Below are 17,905 nucleotides of genomic sequence, written 5' to 3'. Positions count from 1 at the left end.
TCTGGACGCAAATCGTTTCTGATACGGTGATTCGTTTCAGTAGGTTCAACGTAACCTACATGTTGTGCCTTCATACCTTTTTTATATTTTTAAATGTTCAAATAAATTAACTCTAAGTCTAAAAGACAAGACAATGCAAAAGAGAAACGTGCACTTCTGCACAATCTGCAGGGTTATAGTCAAAGTTAATTTCTGCACAAAGCTGCACTACAGACAGGACCGGACATAATGGGAGGTTGTTGGGAGAACAGAGTTTACGCTGAGTAAACAGACCTATTTAAACAGGCCTATTCAAACAGACCGAGCAGAAGCGCTTTGTCCAGTTATCGCTCCATGAGTTTCCATTGCGCTGAAGTTATATAACTCCTCATCTGACGCTATGTTCGACCCTAAATAGGACATGTTATGATATTCTGTTGATTGTAAAGCACAGTATTGATCTGAAATGTGCTAAGAATAAAAAGGCTCTGTAGATTTCCTGTTCAAAACTGTAGAACTGATAGGTCTTCTTTTTTTTTTTTGCAAGTGTGTATCAGTCTAGTCTAGTGTGACCAGACGTCCCTATTTACCTGGGACAGTCCCAGTTTTGAGCCTGTGTCCCCTGTCCCAGTGGAGTTATATTAGGGATGGACATGATTAGTCGATTAATCGATAATTGATCATTAAGAATTTCATTGATTAAGTTCATTTTAATCGACAAACTGAATGTAGGTTGCTGTGCGTAGTGTAGGGTGACCAAACGTCCGTGTCCAGGGACAAACAGGTCTGTACATGTGTCTCTCTGCCCTCAGAAGGAGCGAGACACAAACACTTGGTCAGTCTGCAACATGCCGAAGCGCAAATGCGTATTTATCGATGACTTGTACAAAAAAATTCCGAGGTTTTCTGTTCCGGTCGGGACAAGTGTGAGGCCATGTGCACAGTGTACAAAGCAGCACATATGTTTCAGTGTCCAGTGGGAAAAAGTTCACCAGGACACAGAAAAACATGAAAAAGTTTTGCCAGGTGAGAGTCGCTCAATGTCGATGACGAGGCCCCACCCCCCGTACGGTGTCCTGGTTTTGACAAACACAAATATGCTCACACTAACCTGTATTCACCTGAGTCGTGCCACATCAGCGACACAAGAGCTGTAGTTTTATCTTCGCTTAGTTTATGCAAATGAGCCATGTGGTTTTAAGTTTCATTTCTGTGAGACTTGTGCAAATCTATATTAAACACATTATAATGTCAAATAGGCTGATGTGGCTCTAGAGTGGTTATGGTTTATATGTCGTAAAGTTTAATTTATTTCTGCAGATTAGTAGTGCAGATAGTAATAATAATGATGATCATTTTAATATAAAAATGTTAATGATTAATCGATAATCGATCGTTAATTCTCCCGACGATCGATTAAGAACATTTTATCGAATGCCCATCCCTATTTTATACAAAACCAGAGATGTGTCCCAGTTTTATACAAGAATTTCATATAAACCAGAAGCGAGGAGAAAATTCAGTTTGTCGACTGGACAAAAGTTAGTTTGGTTGAAGACGTTTCGCAGCTCAACCAAGCTGCTTCTTCAGTTCCCAGAACTAACTGTTGAACCTGAATATTTGAGAGAATGACTATTTCCAGCAGCAATTTCACACTTTTCTGAGCTTTCATGTGGACGGTGTAGAGTCCCAAATATGGTCACAGATCAAATGTGAACTTTTTGGCCTCTTCTTTGGAGCCTCGGTTCCCCATGTGGCACAGTTAGATGTTGATCAGATTTTTACTAGAGAAACTTTGGCATATTCTGATTAGTTTAAAGTAATAAAAACATGTACTATCTACTCCTAACTTCCTTCATTTCAAGTTCTCACAGGTCATTTTTGGTGGAGCTTAGGTATTTTTCCACCTGCTAGAAAGGTTAAATTATCTTTACTAGACTTAAACACTAATTGCTTGTTATAAGGGAAGACAACTGGAGATTATCTGTGGTACATTTGTTACTAATTTTTAGAAATATGAGATGACTCTTAGGGGAGATTCCTTGTAAACGGCTGATTTCATATTTACGGACTCTTATGCAGGGCTAAAGGATCTGGTCGACCAACATCGACATCATCATTGAGCTTGACTTTGTAGTTTTTAAGATAATTACTAATAAAACGATGTCAGATTTTTTGGGACACTTTTGAACCAAAGAACAGAATAACCCAACAGAAGACACAGGAGCGTGTATTATCTCAAAATAAAGGTTTTAATCTTGCAGAATGTTACAGTTACAGTGCAGGTTTGAATCTCAAAATGGCGTCTTAGGTAGTTTCACATTGGACAACATAAAATCATTGAATTACCACCAGCCTTCTTCATACGGCGGCCGGGTCAGAACAGTAAAAAATACAAATCGTAAAACATAATTTCACATTTCGTCAGTAGGGGGCAGAGTCACGGACGTCTTCAGATCATTCACACTTCGTTCGTTGCCTCTAGAACTTTACACTTCAATTATATGACGTTATAAAACCTTTGACATGTTTGGTGTTTTTGTTTTCGTTGAATAAAGAGGCAAGGTTTTCGTTTTGTTGCAGTGGACGGTGAAACTGTACATGATTTCACTTTCATAAAATCGTCACAGCCAAAGGAGCGGATGTGGTCAGTCCATGTGTCATTTGTTCGTTCGTTTTTCAAAATAAAACCAAACATAAGAAAACGAAAAAACAAGCAACTGTTTTCTTCATTATTTGTCTCTAAAACCAAAATGAAAAATGGATAAAGATTTGTTTTTTCAGTTTTCAATTTTGTGTTTATGTTTCCGTGACTTAAACTGCGATGCTGGACTGAACCAGGACTAAAACTGGTCTCAGTCCCGGTCTGGTCCCAGTCTAGTTCCAGTCTCAGTCCTGATCACCCGACATTGTACGTGGGCGCTCCGGGCCCGTCCTGACACTCAGTCCTAGTTTAGTTCTTATTTAATCCTGGTTTAGTCCTGTTTTAGTCCTGTTTTATTCTTGGTTTAGACCTGGTTTAGTTCCGTTTTAGTCCTGATTTATTCCTGGTTTAGACCTGGTTTAGTCCTGATTTATTCCTGGTTTAGACCTGGTTTAGTCCTGTTTTAGTCCTGGTTTAGACCTGGTTTAGACCTGGTTTAGACCTGGTTTAGTCCGTATGCGGTGCAAAAGTCCGGCATCGCAGTTTAAGTTTCAGAAATGGGAAACGGCCGTTATCTGTTTATTCATTTTGGTTATGGAGAAAAATAATGTAGAAAATTATTATTTTTTTTTTTGGTTTGTTTTCTTATTTTTGGTTTTATTTTGAAAAAACTAATGAAGGAACGATACACGGACTGTGGTCAGTAAAAGAATTGTGACGATGATTTATTGTTAATTACAAAAATATTGAAAATATTGATAAGATTTCCTATTTATTGATGTTATTCTGTGCTCTTCTTCGTGGTAGTATTTGTTGTTAAAATTGGCAGACTGGTGCAAAATAAAAACCCAAATGGTGATTGTGACGCCCAACACAACTTCCAGAGTTCGGTGAATAATTTGGAGTTCCTGGTGCTCGACACGGTTATTATCAGAAAGCAGAATGAGCCTCACACGACTCTCTCATTTGTGTTGAAATCCAGTTAGTTTAAAATGCCTCTTTCTGATCTGAATATTCATTCTCTAAACTCCAGCTCCTGCACCAATCGTAAATCAGTGCCAGTGCAGCCGCTGCAGCTCAGAGAGTGAATTCCCGAGGTTCTGAGCTTCCACATTAAGGCACTCGTAACCCAGGTTCAGTTGTGATTGTATTTTTTTGTGTTTTTTTTACTGCTAAAGCACAAACTACAAACCGTTTCATTACTACAAGCGATAGTTGGAAAAACATGTTGCATTAATCACTTTAGATCTGAGCCTGTTTGAGTCCAGACGGAGTTCGGGAGAGTTTGGGTGAAAGGTAAATGAGTGCGTTTACATGCGCATCAATATCTCAGTTATGAGCCTTATCTTGGTTATGGCCGTATCCTGGATCTGGTGTTTCCCTGCGCTCAGAGAATCCCGGACACTCTTATCTCTCTGCACACGCCACATCAGAGTATCCGGGATATTTGCCGTCACAAATATGGCACAGATATGGCAAGAAACTAAACATGGATCAAGTGAGTATAAAATATTATTACGTTTTAGGAAAGTAAGAGCTCCTACTGTTTTTGTTACTTGAGTTCGCACATGCTCAGTACAGCACAGGTTGTGAAAAATCAAGATACTGCGTCTACAGGCCTCAGGATCCTGGCCAGGCAGGCGCCACCTAGTGCCTCCGCTCAACTTCATTTTTCTCCAGCGACTAGTTCAGGAATCAGAAAACACTAGACGGTTTACAAAAAAACCTGAAAGTGTGAGTTTGAGCACCGACCAATCAGCGAAGAGACAGACATTCTGTGTTGGCAACGATTCAATCGAGGATTTAAATCGGGAACAAAAAGAATGTTTGTTGAATTTCATCAAGGGGAAAGACGTTATTGTGCTTCTTCCTACGGGATTTGGGAAAAGCTTAATATACCAGTTATCCCCCGTTTGTGGCACATTACATACATCACAACCAAATAGCAGCGATTAAATTAAAAAAGTACCCGCCTACATTGAGCGAACGAATCCTAATGCTGCAAGGTCAGACGGTTTCCACGAAGTGAAACTGGCTTATAAACCAGGATATCAGTATCCTGGATACTTTGAGAAATCCCTGTGAGAGGATCCTGGTTTCTCATAACTGGGATACTGGCACATCCTGGAAACTGAAATCAGGATACTGCATCTACATGGACACTCACATAACGAGGAAACCCGATCATAACCGTGATACTTGAGCGCATGTAAACGCACTCATAGGCTACGTTCAGACTGTAGGACTTAACACTCAATTCGGCTTTTTTTGTGAAATCCGATGTTTTTGTGTGGTCGTTCACATTTCCAGTTAAATGTGACTTATATGTGACTCCAGTGTGAACATTAAACGACCCAAAATGTCCCACATGTGACACTGGAGACACGACGACGTCAACCGCAGCGAGCGTCTCTGTGTTTACGGAAGTTACATTAGAGCACCTGGAGATTTTAAAGTTCCTCTCGTACCGGAGCCAGAACATGAACAACTTAAAGAGGAGATTGAGAAGGAAAAGGATGAGGTTTTTGGTCGTGGTGTTTTGTGGGACAGTGTCTGTTGAAAGGAACGTGTGGATGTGGAGACGGAGCCAAGAGTGGTGAGTGGTGATGTGCTTCACTTCATTAACAATTTTCTCCTACTTCAGCGCAGAATAGTGACGTTTGTGGCTTGTTGATAACGTGTAGGTGGATGAATGCACCTTGGCCGTTCAGACTGAAGTCACATCTCAAAAGATCAGATATGTATCGGTTTCAGGAGCACATATCCAAGTGTCCTGGGTCACATTTGAAAAAATCGGATCTGTGTCGTTCAGACTGTCATTAAAAGATCAGATACAGGTCACACAGGGGCCAAAAAATCAGATTTGGGTCACTTCAGGCTGCAGTCTGAACGTAGCCATAGAGTCAGAACTGTTGTTGTCTCATCTACTTTCAAATACGCACAGGAGATTTGGGTAATGGCGAAAAAGACAAACAGATACAAGCGGTCAAAACGACTTCGTCCACAGGGTGACTGGGCGCTCCCTCACAGACAGGGGGAGGGGCTGTTACACAGGAGGAGCTTCGAGTAGAGCCACTGCTCACAAAGATTTCAGGCTTTAGTATTTCTGTCCACAGTCCAGACATGTGGGGCTGAGCTTTGACAGAGGGACCCCCAGACTCCCCTGGCTTTCAAAACTAATCAATTAATTCACTATTCTGCTCAGAGATCCTATTAGACCACAAAGGGTTTAGCAAAAGTGCCCCATCCGACACGTTGCCTGTTACCGAAGTGACTGAGCCTAAAGTCTGCGCGTCTTTCCTCAGAGTCCTCCTCCTATGTTACATTAGAGTCCGTGCTGTTTCGTCCCCCCCTCCACAGTCCGCGAGGACGCCCCGCCCCCTGCCGGCGGGTTATTTGATCCCTCGGTCACTGGGGCCGTTGGGTTTTGAGAAGGAGAAGAGCTGGAGCGGGAGAGGAGAGGTCCACACGATGTCCACGGAGAGAGACTTCCTCAGGTCCAACGGCAAACCTGCCAAACACACACAACATTTAACTGCACTGATCTTTAACATGATATACCGTATTTTTCGGACTATAAGTGGCACTTTTTTCATGGTTTGGGTGTTTCCTGTGACTTATATATTAAAATGTTTGAGTGAAGTGTGGAGAGGTTCTAGTCTTGTGTGTGAGTATCTGCTGCTCCTGTTCCTCCTGCACCACTGTCACTTGGCTCTACTGCGCATGTCTCCTGCAGAAAGAAATCCCTAAATTTTTCTTTCTCATTACTGTTTATTTTGTACGATCATAAACGATCAACTTTGTGCCTTCTTCATTGCCTGAAGAAGCAGCTTGGATGAGCTTGAGAAACGTCTTCAAACAAACTAACTTTTGTCCGGTCAACAAACTGAATTTTCTCCTTGTCCTGGATTCTACTTGGACGACTGAGGGATTCTTCACAAAAACTTTCCTGAAGTCACTGGATGAATCGACAAAGCCTGGACTTCAGCGACACCGAAACCATCCTGTCGGGATTCAGAAAGACCGGAATAATTCTAACTGGAACTGATGCTGAGTCTGACGACACAGAAGAGTTTGCGTCGCTCTGTTTACCTCGAAGCTGAGTTGTTCAGAAGTGACACCGAGGATGAAGAACTGAATGGATTTAGTGATTTGGAGTGAGATGGAGAGTTTGTTAAACTTGTTCTGTTGTTTATGTTCTAGTTTATCTGAAGGACTGTTCATATGTGACGTTAACAGTCTGTTGTTCTCTCTTCTTTTGTAGAACTTAACTTTCAACAGGAAATATCGGTTCTTGGTCTCTGATTTTATAAAAGAATTGTGACTTATATATGTTTTTTTTCTTCTTCATTATGCATTTTTTGGCTGGTGTGACTTATAGCCACTTATAGTCTAAAAAATACTCGGTAAATGGTTCCTCTTCTCATTTACCCAGCTGAAGTTATTTTCAGAAAGCCACTGATGCATTCCCACTCGTCTGTACTTACGTCCTTCGCCGGTGAGATTTTCTTAATTGGTTGATACGATTCAAATTAGTCCTGGTTTATTCCTAGTTTAGCCCTAGTTTAGACCCAGTTTAGACCTGGTTTTAGTCCTGACTTTAGTCCTGGTTTAGTTCTAGTTTAGCCCTAGTTTAGACCCGGTTTAGACCTGGTTTTAGTCCTGACTTTAGTCCTGGTTTAGTTCTAGTTTAGTCCTGGTTTAGTCTTAGTTTTAGTTCTTGTTTCAGTCCTGGTTTAGACCTGGTTTTAGTCCTGACTTTAGTCCTGGTTTAGTTCTAGTTTAGCCCTAGTTTAGACCCGGTTTAGACCTGGTTTTAGTCCTGACTTTAGTCCTGGTTTAGTTCTAGTTTAGTCCTGGTTTAGTTCTAGTTTAGTCCTGGTTTAGTCTTAGTTTTAGTTCTTGTTTCAGTCCTGGTTTAGACCTGGTTTTAGTCCTGACTTTAGTCCTGGTTTAGTTCTAGTTTAGCCCTAGTTTAGACCCGGTTTAGACCTGGTTTTAGTCCTGACTTTAGTCCTAGCCCTAGTTTAGTTTCTAGTTTAGTCCTGGTTTAGTTCTAGTTTAGTCCTGGTTTAGTCGGTTTAGTTTTAGTTCTGTTTCAGTCCTGGTTTAGACCTGGTTTTAGTCCTGACTTTAGTCCTGGTTTAGTTCTAGTTTAGCCCTAGTTTAGACCCGGTTTAGACCTGGTTTTAGTCCTGACTTTAGTCCTGGTTTAGTTCTAGTTTAGTCCTGGTTTAGTTCTAGTTTAGTCCTGGTTTAGTCTTAGTTTTAGTTCTTGTTTCAGTCCTGGTTTAGACCTGGTTTTCGTCCTGGATTTTGTCCGTTTAAAATGAATTAAATCTATTCTCCATGTTTTTCAGACCGTAAAAAATCAAGTACAGCGTCTTTTCAACATTTTTCTACTCTCATTTTGGTATGAATAAAAAATAAAGCACACTTTTGCTCTTTGTTGTGATGCCGTTTGTGATGATTTTCACTCACCGTGGGCCCTGAAATTGACCAACTTGGAACTTAGTGGGACAGGTTTCTTTAATTTTTGTTATTTTAGATGAATTTTGTGATTTAAAATGGCCAAATTATAAACACAAACACAATATAGATGCACAAGACTAGAATTTCTGAACCATGCTGTATGTTTTTTTCATTCATCTACGCAGCTTCTTCATTTCAGACCATAGACTGTGTAACAGAAGTGTGTCTGAGAATGTCCCTGAGTGTTACCTGTGGGCGTTGCCATGGAGATGCAGAGCTGGACTTGTCTGGGGCTGGCTCTGTCTGACCCACAGCTCTCAGCTTCAGAGGGGAAACCTGCACACAAGTTACATTTATTGATATTTTTGCTGTTAAAGGCCAGATTTTCCCAAGTATTTCTGCAGAATCTGACTTGCCCCAGTTCAGATCTTACAGAAATATTGTAAAGCAGCTCGGTTAAAAGCTGCTACTCTGACACTGACTGACGTCTAATTGTCAGTGAGGAGGCATTTCCATTTTTTATAAAACGTCCCTGAACTCCAACTTCAGCTTTTTTTTCAATATTCCCACACACAAGATTAAGTTTTGGTGGAGCTCTTTTCAGGACAATATTTTCATGGACTGGTGGCGTAGGAGAGGAGGTGCGTGCGGCATGTTTTAGTTCTGGTTTAGACCTGGTTTTAGTCCTGGTACTAGTTCTGGTTTAGTCCTGGTTTAGATCTAGTTTAGGCCTGTTTCATTCCTGGTTTAATTCTGGTTTTGGTTTTAGTGGTGTTTTATTTCTTGTTTTAGTCCTGATTTTAGTCCTGTTTTATAGACCTGGTTTTAGTCCTGATTTTAGACCTGGTTTAGGCCTGGTTTAGCCCTGGTTTAGTCCTGATTTAGACCTGGTTTAGACCTTATTTTAGTCCTGGTTTAGATCTGTTTTAGTTATGATTTTAGTCCTGGTTTAGCCCTGGTTAAATCCTGGTTTAGTCCTGTTTTTTTCCTGGCTTAGACCTGGTTTAGACCTAGTTTTAGATCAGATTTTAGTCCTGGTTTTAATTCTGGTTTAGTCCTGGTTTAGTCTTGGTTTAGACTGTTTTAGACCTGGTTTAGACCTTATTTAGTCCTGGTTTAGACCTGGTTTAAACCTGGTTTTAGTCCTGATTTAGGTCTGGTTTAGTCCTGGTTTAGACCTGATTTAGAATTAGTTTAAACCTGGTTTTAGCCCTGATTTTAGTCCTGGTTTAGACCTGTTTTTTTCCTGGCTTAGACCTGTTTTAGACCTAGTTTTAGATCTGATTTTAGTCCTGGTTTTAATTCTGGTTTAGACCTGGTTTAGTCCTGGTTTAGACCTGATTTAGAATTAGTTTAAAACTGGTTTTAGTCCTGATTTTAGTCCTGTTTTAGATCTGGTTTTAGTCCTTGTTTATTCCTGATTTAGTCCTAATTTAGACCTTGTTTAAACCTGGTTTCGAATTGGTTTAAATCTGGTTTAGACACAGTTTTAGACCTGGTTTCTTCCTGGTTTAGACCTGGTTTAGTCCTAGTTTGGACCCGGTTTAGACCTGGTTTTAGTCCTGACTATAGTCCTGGTTTAGTTTTTAGTTTAGTCCTGGTTTTAGTCTTGGTTTTTGTCTGTTTAAAATGACCTAAATCTATTTTCCATATTTTTCAGACCATAAATATCAAGTACAGCGTCTTTAATACCATCTCCATGGAGACGAGCAAGTGTCAGACCAGGGGAAATGTTACTTAACGCACCTTTAACCCTCCGTCTCCATTACTCATTACAGTTTTTATCACCGCTTTAGTTCTTGACATTTTCATTTTGGCAAGCTCCACGTTTTTCCCAGGCAAACTTCCAAACATATTTTTTTCCAGTCTCGTCTCACCGACTTTGGGACTTTTTCCAATGACATCTCCCGGCGTCTGAGCTCAAGGTTATTTTTGGTGTTTTTTTCCTCCGCGCCGGAACGAGATGTACAGAAAGGCGCTGATAAAGCAGGTTTAGTTTTTTTTTTTTTTTCGTGGTATTGCTGACAGAGGCTGGCAGGTTCAGGCCGGTTCAGACTTGTCGAGGGGAAAGTTTGTGTATCGCACCAACACCCGGGACCCGCTCACAAAACCGTTTTGATGTCCAATGTCTAAACAGAAATTTGTGGTGTCACCATTTCACGCCACGTCCTGATCATTTACTGTAAACAACATGAAAAAAACAGATAAAGAGTTGATTTTTTCAGTTTTCGATTTAGTGTTTAAATGAAAAATGGAAAAAAACTGTGGTGCCGGACTGAACCAGGACTGAACCAGGACTAAAACTTTTCAGTCCTGGTCTGGTCCCGGTCTGGTCCTGGTCTCAGTCCCGGTCTCAGTCCCGGTCTCAATCACGGTCTGGTCCTGGTCTGGTCCCAGCCTCAGTCCTGGTCTCAGTCCTGGTCTAGTCTCGGTGTCAGTTCCAGTCTGGTCCGGGTCTAGTCCCGGCCTCAGTCCTGGTTTGCTCTCAGTCTAAGTCCTGATCTCAGTCCCGGTCTGGTCCCGGTCTCAGTCCCGGTCTGGTCCGGGTCTCAGTCCCGGTCTCAATCCTGGTCTCAATCACAGTCTAGTCCTGGTCTGGTCCTGATCTCAGTCTTGGGCTGGTCTTGGGCTGGTCCTGGTCTCAGTCCTGATCTGGTCCCGGTCTCAGTCCTGGTTTCAATCACGGTCTGGTTCCGGTCTTAGTCCCAGTCTGGTCCCAGTCTCAGTCCCGGTCTGGTCCGGGTCTCAGTCTTGGGCTGGTCCTGGTCTCAGTCCCAGTCTTGTTCCAGTCTGGTCCCGGTCTGGTCCCAGTCTGGTCCGGGTCTCCGTTCTGGTTTGGTCCGGGTCTCAGTCGCGGTCTGGGTCTCAGTCCCTGTCTGGTCCAGGTCTTGGTCTTGGTCTTAGTCTCAGTCCCGGTCTCAATCATGGTCTGGTCCTGGTCTGGTCCTGGCCACAGTTCTGGTCTGGTCCCGGTCTAAGTCCCAGTCTGGTTCCTGTCTGGACCTGGTTGAGTCCTGGTTGAGTCCTGGTTGAGTCCTGGTTCAGTCCTGGTTCAGTCCTGGTCCAGTCCTGGACCTGGTTTAGTCCTGGTTCAGTCCGGCGTCGCAGTTTAAGTCACATAAACAGTCGTTATAGTTTTTTCCATTTTTCATTTAAACACAAAATCAAAAACTGAAAAAGTGAATGTTTATCTGTTTTTTCATTTGGATTTTGGAGACAAATAATGAAGAAAAATCGGAGCTGGTCGAGTGGGGGAAATCAGAGATTATATTTGTCATTAGTAACGTAAAATAATTACCTTTCTGTATCTGTTGATTTACTGTTGGAACAAAATGTGATTTATCATTTATGAAATATCCAAATAAATGTATTATTATTACTATTATTAATGCCACACTGTGAAACATTTCAGACAAAGCAGTAACATCTCCATGGAGAAAAAAAAAAGATCCACCAGAAAAGTTACATAATGCAGTTTTACCTGTTTACTTCATGTTTGACGGGCAAAGTTCATGTGTGAGTTTTTCTCCAGTCTGAACAACATGATGGATTTGAGTCACAGATGTAAATAAAGTAGATTTACAGATTTACAGTGAACTCTGGAACCACAGACTCACCGCCGTGAGCTTTAGTGTGTGTGTCCAGTAAATATACCAAAGTGTCCACTGCAATGTTTACTGGATCTACTTCATGTGTTTGTAAAGTTATACTTATACTCATACTTATACTTATACTTATACTCATACTTATACTTATACTTATACTTATACTTATACTTATACTTACACTTTAGTGCATTTAGTAACTGCAAAACAGTTAAAAATGATCTAGTTTTGTTTTTCATGTTTCTAAGACGGAAAAAATCAGGTACAGCGACTTTAAATAAAGGAATTAATAAAATCATTTTGTGTAGGAAAATGTGTGTACAAGAGTATTAGTACAAGAGTATTAGTATTACTACAAGAGTACAAGAGTATTATTATTAGTACAAAAGTACAAGAGTATTAGTATTAGTACAAGAGTATTAGTATTAGTACAAGAGTATTAGTATTAGTACAAGAGTATAAGAGTAAGAGTATTAGTATTACTACAAGAGTATAAGAGTATTAGTATTACTACAAGAGTTAGTATTAGTACAAGAGTATTAGTAGTGGCACTGTATTGACTCGAGAAGAAAATTGTTGTTTTAAATCAGACATGTCAAACTCAGGCCTGGGGGCCAAATTTGGTCCACGATATAATTATATTATATAATATTATATATTTGGCTGAGGGATCATATCAAACATGTATTAGAGCTGCTCGCCGGCTACAGATAGAGACATTATTTATTTAAAATGTTGTTATTATTTTATATTGTTTCTTCTGGATTCAGTGTTTAAGCAAAACTATTATTAAACATTTATTTGAATAAGAAAAGGTTTAACATTACATATCTTGAAAGAAGAGAAAACATGCAGATGTTGTTGAAATTTTTCAATAAATATTTAGTTTGGCCCACGACTTAGTTCTAGTTTTAAATTTTGGCCTCTGTGAATTTGAGGGGTTTTTTTAATTTATTTTTTTCTTAGTTTGATGGATGGACTTTTGCTTTAGTATATTTAATATTAGAGAAGAATGCATCTTGTCCTGGTACAGATATATTGTTTTATATATATATTGTCTGGGCTGGTCTGGGAGCTGCTCCGGATAAGTGCAAGAAAAATGGGCGGATACTATTTCATGATTTTTATTTGCTTTTATTTGCTTTTACTGGTGTTATTGTTTTAAGACTGGTGTGACCATATTTTAGCAGTTTACCTTTTTGTTGTCTTCACTGGTTGTAAAATGTGCTATATAAATAAAGTGGATTTGAAAGTGGATTTTACACGCTGTAGTACTTGGTGCAGACTTACTCCTGTGAAAGTGGTTGCGTGCCAGCAGACAGGCCGGAGAGTTCACACTGGTCATGATGAGTCCAGAGGAGCAGCTAACACCTCAGCATCCTGCAAACACACACACACACACACACACACACAGACACGGATCAGGTTTAGTCTACGTCTGAAATGTTGCTGAAATAGTAGCTGTTATGGTAAATATTCAGTTATATACACATATATATTTAAATATCCAACATGTGATTTGTTGTTTAAGTGTTTATTTATTTATTTATGGACAAATGCATCAGTCAAACACAATAAAAAAAAAAAAAAAGTAAACAAGAAATGTAAAGAAGAACCACTGGACTGTAGAAGTGTCCTGGACTGAACTAAGGAACCAGAACCAGAACTGAGACTAGACTAAACCTGGTCATTAACCAGATCCAGTCCAGAGTATCTAGATCTAACCCAAGACTAAGCCAGGTTTAAATCAGCTCTAAACCAGATCTCTTTTTTTTTTCTCTTGTTCATCTCTCCCCTTCTCTCCCCTCGAGAAGAACCACAGGGCTGAAGATGTGTCCTGGACTGAACCAGGTCTAATCTAGGACCAGACCAGGTTTTCAAACAAGTCTCACCCAGAACTAAGGACTCACCCAGAAGTAAGTCAGAACTGAGTCTGGACTAAACCTGGACACACCAGATCCAGTGAAGAGTAACTCACTCAGAACTGATCAGGCCTAAACCAAGTCTAAACTAGATCTAACCCAGGACTAAGCCAGGTTTAAATCAGCTCTAAACCAGACTTCTCTCTCTCTATCGTATATTCATCAAATCAAACATCACATTTTAGAAGTCATGAACAAAACCTGTAAACCAGTGCTTCTTAAACTGTGTTTCGCAAGATCCTTTAGGTGTATTTAAACAAATATTAGTTTCATTTTGAGTCAGTTTAATCCACATTTAGACCGAGAATACTCCTGGTTTAGATCTGGTCGCACTTGCAAAGCCAAAAACCGCTCTGAACGACCAACTAATACCAAATACCGACCAATTTTTGAGAGTGGCAGTTCCTGGAAAGTCGAGCGAGCGAGTACAAACCGACGGACATGTGAAGTTAACATGTTTCAACAAAATCTGTGGTTCAGTTTGTTCAACCTTCAAATCTTTTACTTACACAACCAGAGCTATTTACAGATGCTGTGCAAATACTTATGTCACTGAACGGGATCAAAACAACCGCCTCATCCAGCTAAACCTGTCTGTGCTGCCTCTAGTGGCCGCTGCGATTTCAAGTACTACGTGACATCACACAGGACTGCCCCGGTTACAGCAGATACGGCATATGATAAAGGTAATACCATAATATTAAAAAGACCCTAGACTTGTCAAATTTAAACTACAGAATAGTTATAATTAGGAAAATATAAATGCATGTCAGAAAAATGTCTTCTTTGTGTCTCAATTGTCATGCTGAAGAAGTATTTCCTGTACTTTTTATTTATTTTCTTTCCAACTTTTCTCCACAAACTGCCACTTGGTTTTTTTTTTGTTTTTGTTTTTTTGTGGGGCTAAAGTTTTGTGTGTGTGTGTGTGTGTGTGTTTTTTTTAATTATTATTATTATTATTAGTAGTAGTAGTAGTAGTAGTAACATTTAGAAAATAAAACAACAATTAACATTTAACAATTACAATATTCAGCATAAAACAAAGACAAAAACATAGAGCAACACCCACAACACCACAACAAATACAAAAAAAAAAAAAAAAAAACACTTAAAGGTCTTATATTATGCAAAGTTCACTCCTGTAAGATTTATTTATGTTATAATGTTGTTTCCTCCTCAAAAACAGACCTGGAGTTGTGTTTTGTTTCATTCACGCACGTCTGAGTAACTCTTTATTATTAGTCTGTCTACATTTCCAAACCTCAAAACGCTCTGTTCCACCTTGTGATGTCATGAAGCCAGTGGTGGAGTTAACAGTTTTGGGGCCCTCACTATAATGCACTTTTTTTTTCTTTTTTTTTAATAAATAAATTCTGTTCTGTAAAGTCTGTTTTTCCCCATTGTTCTTAAGACTGCACATTTCGATTTACTTGAATTATCGTGGATTTGAAACTTGTCATATTGTCATATCGCCCACGAGATTAACCAGAGCTGAAAGTTTTTTGTTTTTTTTTTTTTTCCGTTAGTACAATTATATCTTTGTTTATATCCATTACATATGATGATTATTATTTTTCTTACCATTATTGTTTAAAAGTGAACTCTCATTTAACGTCATATTGAGAGAAAATCAAATTGGTCTGAGGCCTCGGTCATTAGTGCCACTGAGGACAATTGGTTGGGGGCCCTAAGCAGCCGCCTGTTTTTGCCTAAAGGCAGCACCGCCTCTGGATGAAGCGGTAGTTTTCAAGTTAACGGCTCCTTTAGTTCAGTAGAGATCGGCAGTTCCAGGGCTGAAATCATCCAAGTGATTCTAGTGATGAAGTATGGCAAAGAAGAAATTAAATTTGACAACCGGATAAATGTTTACTTTACGAAAACATTCTAAGCTGCTCCTTCGGTTCTGGTCAGACGCTGGTGGACACTTCCTTTATATCTGTCTGCAGGGAGGAGCTAACTACACTGAAACTACTCTGAAACTAACACACACACACTTGTTTATAGTTTCTGTTTGTTAGTAGGGTGATAGTTTCAGAGAAGTTTCATTATAGTTAGCTCCTCCCTTCAGGCAGATATAAGGAAGTGTCGACCAGTGTTTGACCAGAACTGAAGAAACAACTTGGATGAACTGCGAAACTTTTTCAACCTAAATAAACGTTTGTCTGGTTGGCAAATTGAATTTCTCCTTTGCCATGGAATCTTAGTCAGGCTGGTGCCACCTAGTTCCTCTGCTCAATTTCATTTTTCTCCAGTGACTAGGTCAGGAATCAGAATACAACAGAGTCTAGACGGTTTGGGAGAATCCCGGAAGTTGTAGACCGAGCACCGGCCAATCAGCTGTGAGCTGTGAAGTCATGACATCAATCTCGCTGCGTCTGTCTGTGTCCCTTTTGTGGAACAGCACAACAGTAAACAAAGTGACTAGATGGATGTAGACGAAGACAGACATTCTGTGTTGGCAACGATTCCCGAGATCGAGGATTTAAAGCCGGAATAATGAGAATGTTTGGTGAATTTTATCAAGGGGAATGACATTATTGCCCTTCTTCCTACAGGATTTGGGAACGACCAAATATCAGCGATTGGTTAAATAAAAAATGTACCCGTCTACCGTCGAGCGAACAAATCCTAATGCTGCGAGGTCAGACGGTTTCCACGAATTGAAACCGGCTGATGATTTGAAGGATTCTACACACATAGTGAAGAAGTATGGAGTTTAAAAACACAGTGGAGCGTTTCCTGTATTACCACATGACATCACAAGGTCGAACAGAGTGTTTTCATTTTGAGAGAAGAACTTAAGAGTCTAAATATGCAGTTTTTAAGTGTGTGAATGAAACAAAACACACAACTCCAGGTCTGTTTGTGACGAGGAAACATTAGAACATAAATCTGAAAATAGCGTAATATGTTCCCTTAAACTCATGTAAAACTGTGATAAATATTTACCACAAAACCAAGTCATAATTAAAATAAAAAACTTTAAAAACTCCCCGTAGCCCTCCACTCTCTGTTCACGTGTAGCTCCACTTTTTTCAGCTTGTTGTCGAGGTCACCGGTGCGTCTGTGTTGGCTTTAGATAAGAGCGTCTTTTTCTGTCCCCGAATTGTTCCGAAAATATTGACTTAAATGTCGAAATGCCCCGATTCTGTTGACTTTTACGGAAATGTTTGTGTCCACCGATCTGTTTTGATCACACGCCTGTCCTATTTTGGTTTTCAGGTAAAAGGTGAAGGTAGAAGTCCTCAGGGTTAAATATAGAACAACCGGCTCGGATCCTCTGACCAGAAGTTCGTGTTTACCCGAGACGGTGCCAGTTTTGAGCCTCGTGTTCTCTTTCACAGCAGATTCAGCCCAAACCTTTGATTCGTCTCGGTTTTATATAAGAAATGCTCCAAGTAGGGATGAAACAAAAACCAAAATATCATGAAATCGTATCGTCGAAGTTCTCACAATAATATCGTGGACCTTCACAATATATATCGAATTACAAGTCTCTTTGCTTAAATGAAGAGTTATGGTGCAGAAATAACAAAAAAAAAAAAAACAGAAGGAACTACATAGACCATGATCCTTTGCTCCATTTCAGTGCAGACTACAAGAAGAAATAACAGTTCTAACACTTTTAAATGTTAGTTCTTTGAATTAAGTTTTGTCAAGACATTTTAAGAGAGAAAAATCGCACATTAGCCTACACAAAATATCGCAATAAATATCGGTACGTGGGATGTATGTCGTGAAAATATCGTACATAAAACCAGGACTAAATCAGGTCTAAACTAGGACTAAACCAGAACTAAAACCAGGACTAAACCAGGACTAAAACCATAACTAAACCAGGACTAAACCAAGACTAAAACCAGGACTAAACCGGGACAGAGATTTGAATATTGTTACATCCTTATTCGTGAGCCTCTCCATCATATCGTGAGCTTTCCAACGATATCGCAATAAATATCGTATTGTGAGGTTCATATTGTGACGATATCGTATCGTGAGACTTGGATATCGTTACACCCCTAACTCCAAGTGTCCCTATTTTTGACCAATTTGAAACACGGCAGCAGTAAAAAGATGAATATATTGTCATTTGTTTCACTAAAATACAGAAAGTTGGGCTTGAAAATGATGCTTTGACAGAAGTGAGTTGAGAATAGACAGTGTTACGCACCATAAAGTAAATTATAAACTGGGAAACACCCGGGTTGAGATGTTTGGTATAAATAAAATAGAGAAACAGCGTGTAACATTGTGGATTCTTGTCTCAGTCATAATCTGAGGGA

The 17,905-nt window shown here is 39.8% G+C and overlaps 1 long non-coding RNA gene across 1 annotated transcript; it reads right to left on the bottom strand.

Annotated features, from left to right (window-relative positions):
- Window positions 1–2,210: 2,210 nt before the first annotated feature.
- LOC129412324 (uncharacterized) lies at window positions 2,211–5,065 on the bottom strand. The gene is made up of 2 exons (XR_008633661.1): window positions 3,126–5,065; window positions 2,211–3,070 (listed from the first exon to the last, which is right to left on the bottom strand). It is a non-coding gene; the product is annotated as an uncharacterized LOC129412324 (long non-coding RNA).
- Between the last annotated feature and the right edge of the window lie 12,840 nt (window positions 5,066–17,905).

This window comes from Boleophthalmus pectinirostris, unplaced genomic scaffold (genome assembly GCF_026225935.1).
Source record: "Boleophthalmus pectinirostris isolate CB_2022bp ecotype Guang Dong unplaced genomic scaffold, ASM2622593v1 HiC_scaffold_8, whole genome shotgun sequence".
In the NCBI taxonomy this organism is placed as follows: Eukaryota; Metazoa; Chordata; class Actinopteri; order Gobiiformes; family Gobiidae; genus Boleophthalmus; species Boleophthalmus pectinirostris.
The sequence above is the reverse complement of the archived record's forward strand: the minus strand, read 5'-3'. Positions and strand labels throughout refer to the sequence as shown.